This window comes from Haemaphysalis longicornis, unplaced genomic scaffold (assembly GCF_048455015.1).
Source record: "Haemaphysalis longicornis isolate Haplotype H1 unplaced genomic scaffold, Haemaphysalis longicornis Haplotype H1 scaffold_4, whole genome shotgun sequence".
NCBI classification, from domain to species: Eukaryota; Metazoa; Arthropoda; class Arachnida; order Ixodida; family Ixodidae; genus Haemaphysalis; species Haemaphysalis longicornis.
This window is the reverse complement of record NW_027526361.1, coordinates 55,101,954-55,107,673: the sequence shown is the minus strand read 5'-3', so window position 1 is coordinate 55,107,673 and position 5,720 is coordinate 55,101,954.

Genomic DNA, 5,720 nt, shown 5'->3' with positions numbered 1-5,720 from the left:
GTTGAAGCGCGCGCATGCGCCGTGGGGAACTGCCTGGGAAAGCCGTGCCCCTCGACAGCAGAGCGCAATGATGGTCTTTAATATGGCAGGAAAAGTGACGAAGAGGACACCTGAGTGTAACGGAAATGGGAGAAAGGCTTGTGGCCGACGTGAGTTTAAGCGAACAGCGTCGACGGCAGCTGGAAAATGCAGTGTCTGAAGAGAGTGAGAGAGAGAGTAAACTTTATTAGCTAAAATGAGTCACGTGGGTGGTGTCCCTAGTTCAAGACCCTGTCGGAGAGTCCAGCCGTCTCAGCCCGGTGGACAAGCCGAAGATGATCTTCATCATGTTTCGTACACTTGGCTAACCACCAATTCAAGTTGCTGGACAAGGGAAAGGTACAGCGACACCTCTTGAGTGCAACGACTGACAATGAGAGATTCGGCGAATTTATGGAGGCTCAAAGTTCGCTGCTTTCCTGACGGCGTAAACTGAACATGTGACGTTCAGAAACTCATAAGCACGTCCAGCGTGTGTTTGTTTCGAAAACGAAATCTGCAAATGGGTGCGTTATGCTTTGACATGTGTACCAGATTGGGAGAGAAGCGCTAAAACGTTTCGAGTGCATATAGGTATTTACTTAGTTATATGTGTTAATAGTACGCTGTATTCGTTCCACAAAAAGTGTTTTTTTTTTTCTTTTTTTCAGTCAAGGAGCCACTCTAATAGACATGTATATAAACTATATATCCTGTACCTATATTTCATCTTAACATAAGTTCTAGGTGTTTAACTGATGAAACCGGGGCCACCAGGACCGAAAAGCTGCGCCGATGGTACCTTTCGAAATTTAAGAAACAACGGAAACAGTTTTGTGTCTGTAAACAATCCATGATGCGTGATCGTGAATCTTATCCGCACGTAAGATAGCACCCAGCCCGTTTAGTGTCATCAAATCTCGATATTTTTGTTGTAAGAATGTCTTTGCCACAAGAAAAAAAAAACATGGCCACATGGCGTACAATCATCCTTATCCTGCGTTGAAATATTGTTTCATTCCCTAAAATAAAAATCACCCTATGAAAACACTCCAACGTCCTCGTTTCTTCTGGCTGGTAGGTTCGTTTTTCCAGCAGTGTTTATAAGGAGAGACGTAGAGTATTGTGAATCATGCAGACCAGCTAAGTGCGTTCTTGCTTAATTTCCGGTTCCATGCATGATAATCGTGTGTACGGCATTCCCCGTTGGCTTGGACAGCGTCGGTTGGAATGCAGACATTCATTGAAGACCCTTGTTTGTTGTGCTACAATCATCACTGAAGCGTGCGAGTGTGAATTCGCTTAAATATGCGTGCTAGCTTGCTTGTGTGCGTGTAAGTTCTCTTTAGGCCCATTAACGTTGAAATGCTGGCAGTCTCGACAGTAAAATGCTAGGCTTAAGGAATATATCGACAGTCATAGGATTACGATTCCTTTAGGAATGCTGATACGCAACAAATACAACAAAAAGTAAGATTTCGACAACTTGGTCGCTTTGAATCTTTTTAAACCAGTGCGCTCGGTCAACCCTGTTCCTACGCTTGGAAAAGTTGCTTATGATCATGAACGAGCCGATTTGGTGAGAACGTTGTGAACAACCTGCGCCGAATGTGCGGGGGTCACATTGACTGGCAAACCTGATCTGAGGCTGTATCTGTTTCTGTTTTGTTTTTTTCCTGCTTCCAAAATATCATTTTGACGGGTGCGTGTAAAGCTTTCTCATGTGTTTAGGCAGCCGAATCGTCATTCTCCGCTGTTGTTTGCATATGCGGCTGGACTCCTTTGGGGACTAAAAATGTCTCCCTGTTGTAAATATTTGCACAGCTAAGTTTTGGTATTGGTACTTTTTTATGCAATATTCTTGCATTTCGACAGATTTATGGGTCTGCGCCGAGACGCGCATTCATATTTGTTGTGTGACCTCCAAGCTCACGTCCTTAAGAACCGGAACATTTTGAACGGCGATTCGAACAGTTTTCTTTTTTTTTTTTTTTCTTGTAGGGGATGATATTGTGGGTGCTTGCATGTGCGTGCAATAGAAGGGGCAAGGCCGGTTATAAGACAAATTGGACGTGTGCATATTTTGATGAGTAAAACATTAAATCTGCGTGCGCTCAGCGGTTGGTATGCAGCTTCAGAGCGATGATTTAAACGTGCCACTTTAATTTGCAAGGAGGCCAGCAGGCGATAAATTGAAAGATGAGACATTTTTTACCTTCAAAGATAAAATTTTATTTTAAAGCGCTCTTGTTGAAGGCAAGCATCTATCTCCTTTATGCGCGCAAGGATATTTAGCGGGCCAATGTGGGAACGTAAAATAAACGTAAACATTTTGAGAGGTCTTATACCTGAGATTTGTGCTGGATGGGCTGCGGTCTGCAATCGAATGCTTTTATTTTTTGTTCTATTTTAAAAGGAATGAATAGGACATACAAAATGTAAGAAGACCTGTTCAAGCTCATATTTAAATGACGTGAACATAAAAAAGTGGGCTTTTTCAAATGGTCAGTCGCTTGTCCACACTGTTTCGCATTTATTTATTTATTATCTGGAGTTTGTCTGCGTGCGTGTGTAGTTGAGTTTATCAAGAGAATAAAATGTTTATAAATGCTTATGTGCAATTACTCGTCGTGTTATGAAATGCTCAAGAGCAAGCAGCGTTCACTATTATTGATTGGACACTCTTTCGCTTTGACCACATCTCACCGCTTTTTATAGGGGTGCTCTGCCGGGAGGATGGGGGAGTCAACTTTGGGAGGAAACAACTCTCTCGGCTCTACAGACCACCAGTGACGAGGGAGTGGCCGTCTGATGTGCGGCTTTCGTCCACAGGATCAGAAATAACTAGACAGAGGCCTGAATTTAAGAACGAACAAAGATATGTGTGTATTTTAACAGGCGAGGTACTGTAAAGGCACGAGAGTATGAAAAATTTACGAGAGGCAGCAAAAGAATAGTGAAAATGCGAGAGTTAAACGTTACTGAAATGATACAAACGAGGAAAGTGAACAAAATGTATGATACAAAGCACAGGAGTCAACTAAAACGTAAACAGTTCGATGCATATGTAAGACATGAAAGTCCCACAATATTCATAGACCGGGCCGATGATGTACCGCTGTCCGGAGGCGAACTGGCTACCTGTGGAGGCCACGCCGTCCGATGACGAACACGGCGATTCAAGAACCCGGGAGCACGTTGGAGTCTTCAACGACGCGGGTCGCCAATTACGATGGACGCACGGACAAAAGCCACCGTGACATCACGACATTCTAACGATACTGTTTTGTTTCTGAGTGGGCGCTCCCTTTGTACCCGCGCTAACGGGAAGAAAGAAAAACAATATAAACAAAGCGCCCGCCGCCGACGGCTTGCCTATTTTTCTTTGCACCTTCTCGAAGGCTTGGCTCGGTTCGACACTGGTAGTGCTACGCGGCTTCCGGGCTATAGCCTCAAATGTTCTAGTAGCAACGAAGCGGCGGCCTTTGTTTCTTTGTTTTTATTTATTTACTTTGCACGCTGTCACGCGTCAGTGTGCTACGTCTCTTGTTCGCGCTGGCGGCCGAGTGATGAGTCCCCGACGCCCGGATAGAGGATAATTTTGGATGCCTCTCAGGGGGAATAGATAGAGCGCAAGCAATTGATGGAGCGACTTTACCACGCTAATAAAACGCCGTACAATAATATTAGACGCTGTATGCGAATAGCTTAGGAAAAATAATGTCCCGAACAGAGAAATAATAGTGAACCAATCCACGCTATGAATGTCTACGGACCGAGTCAAAGATATGCATGAACATCGCCACTCGCACGAAACGAAAAATTCCTGGGAAAGCGCCGACCTCTGCAGGTATGTGCTCCTCTGTGGGTGTGAGCGTTGGCCGGTACACCTCTGGGGGTATGTGTTATCGCCCTGGTTCGGCTTAGAGCTAGGTAGCCCTAACTTTGACACTAACAACATGCCAACTTGTGTCACTAGATAAGGTATCAGGGCACCGCCACTGAGGCACGCAAGCCAGCAACGGCCGCCATTCAGTGTTTATCAGTTTTGCGAGATTGTCACATGTACGGCTTCACCGCTAACTTCCACTGGGTCGTTTGTCAACAACACTGCCGAAGATGCAGCATAACGGCATCTTCGGACAAACTACTGAAATGCTGCTGCGCGCATTATCTCTCATTCGCGTTCGGAACGACGTCAGTCGCACGCAGCCGCATGTCAGGGAGGACACGCTAAGCCTGCAGTTTCCCGACTAAAACGCATAAACAACAAAATGACGGCGCTCATGGACCGTCTCAGTGTAAAAAGATGTCACGTGATGCTAGCAGACCAATGATCACGGCGACGGCATGGGACAATAGAAGAAAGAGTGCCGATACTCTGTAACCTTATCTAGTTGCACTAATGCCAACCAACGTCAGACCACCCATTCATTATAGTACGTCAAGCTGCAGCGGTTACCTGTAAACGTCGTTGGACCTCAAAGCGTAACTTTAGGCGTAATGTCAGGCGTCGCATATCAGCTTCCCCCCTTCTCCCTCTGCGGCCAAACAAGAAACAAAGAAACCCCAGAGGAGCGGCTCATGATGATGATCAGCGATCACAATGACGATGGCAATGCTGTGAGGTACGTCCGAACGTACAAATTGTTGCTAGAAGGCAGCAGTGCATCGTATAAATACATTAATTCCGGAGCACTCCATTACGGCACACGTCAAATTCTTGGTGTAATTAGGCCCACTAAACCTAAAAACCGTTTTTGCTCGGCTTAAAAACGCAGACAGTATGCGCAGGCTCTGGTTGAACGAGTATATCGCATGCAGACGCCCGGTTCGCACCGCGAAATTTTAATTAGTGAATAGACAAGCTGGAAACGCTAACCATTGCCAGGCAAGTGCGTCATTACCACCCGTTTGTTCGTCACCTCGTCGCAAAGCGCTGCGACTCTGGCGGCCTTTGTTACAGAACATCGACTGCGCCCGCGCACCAAGCGCACACGTCGGCGTGGGGCGCCCTCGCAGGTGCCTGCAGGTCTTGCAAGACGCCGGAGCGCGCGCAATTAGCCCGTCGAACCGCACTAAGCTCCGTGAATCTCCTCGTAATGATATGGTAATGAAGCCGCCGGCTCGCCTTCTGGCCCCCCGCTGTAAGCCGCACAAATTGAGAGGGCGCGCGCGTAAGGACAAACACGGCCTAGGTGAAAACGCCTGCGAAACGCGACACATTCGCAAGCGTCAACACGCGGATTGACCTTCATAAGAGCGCGACATGAGGGGAAATACGAAACCAATTACAACTGTAGTTTTGAACGGCAACAGTATAAAAAAAGAGCGGCCGGGTAAGTAAGCCTACGGGCCTTATTGTGTCAGCGGTGTTGGATTACGTACTGCAGCGCATGTCACCTCTCTGCGCTCTCTACATGCGATGGGCGCTTCGCCGTATCTCCCTCTTTCCGCCCATGTGAGGTTCAGCCTCGGTATGGTAGTATACAGCGCGATACACGCGCAGTAAGGGATTAAATCTGCAACGTTTTCTTGTTTAAGGATCAATCAATTTAGAAATCGTTTTAGTTTTATTCACGCACTGCGGAGGCAGTTTCCATGAGCCACGATCAAAATACGGAATCGCGTTTACAACGAGCGTTCACTAACGCGTTTTCTACGGCGATTCGCTATTCTGTGCGCGAATATTTGAGTCTCGC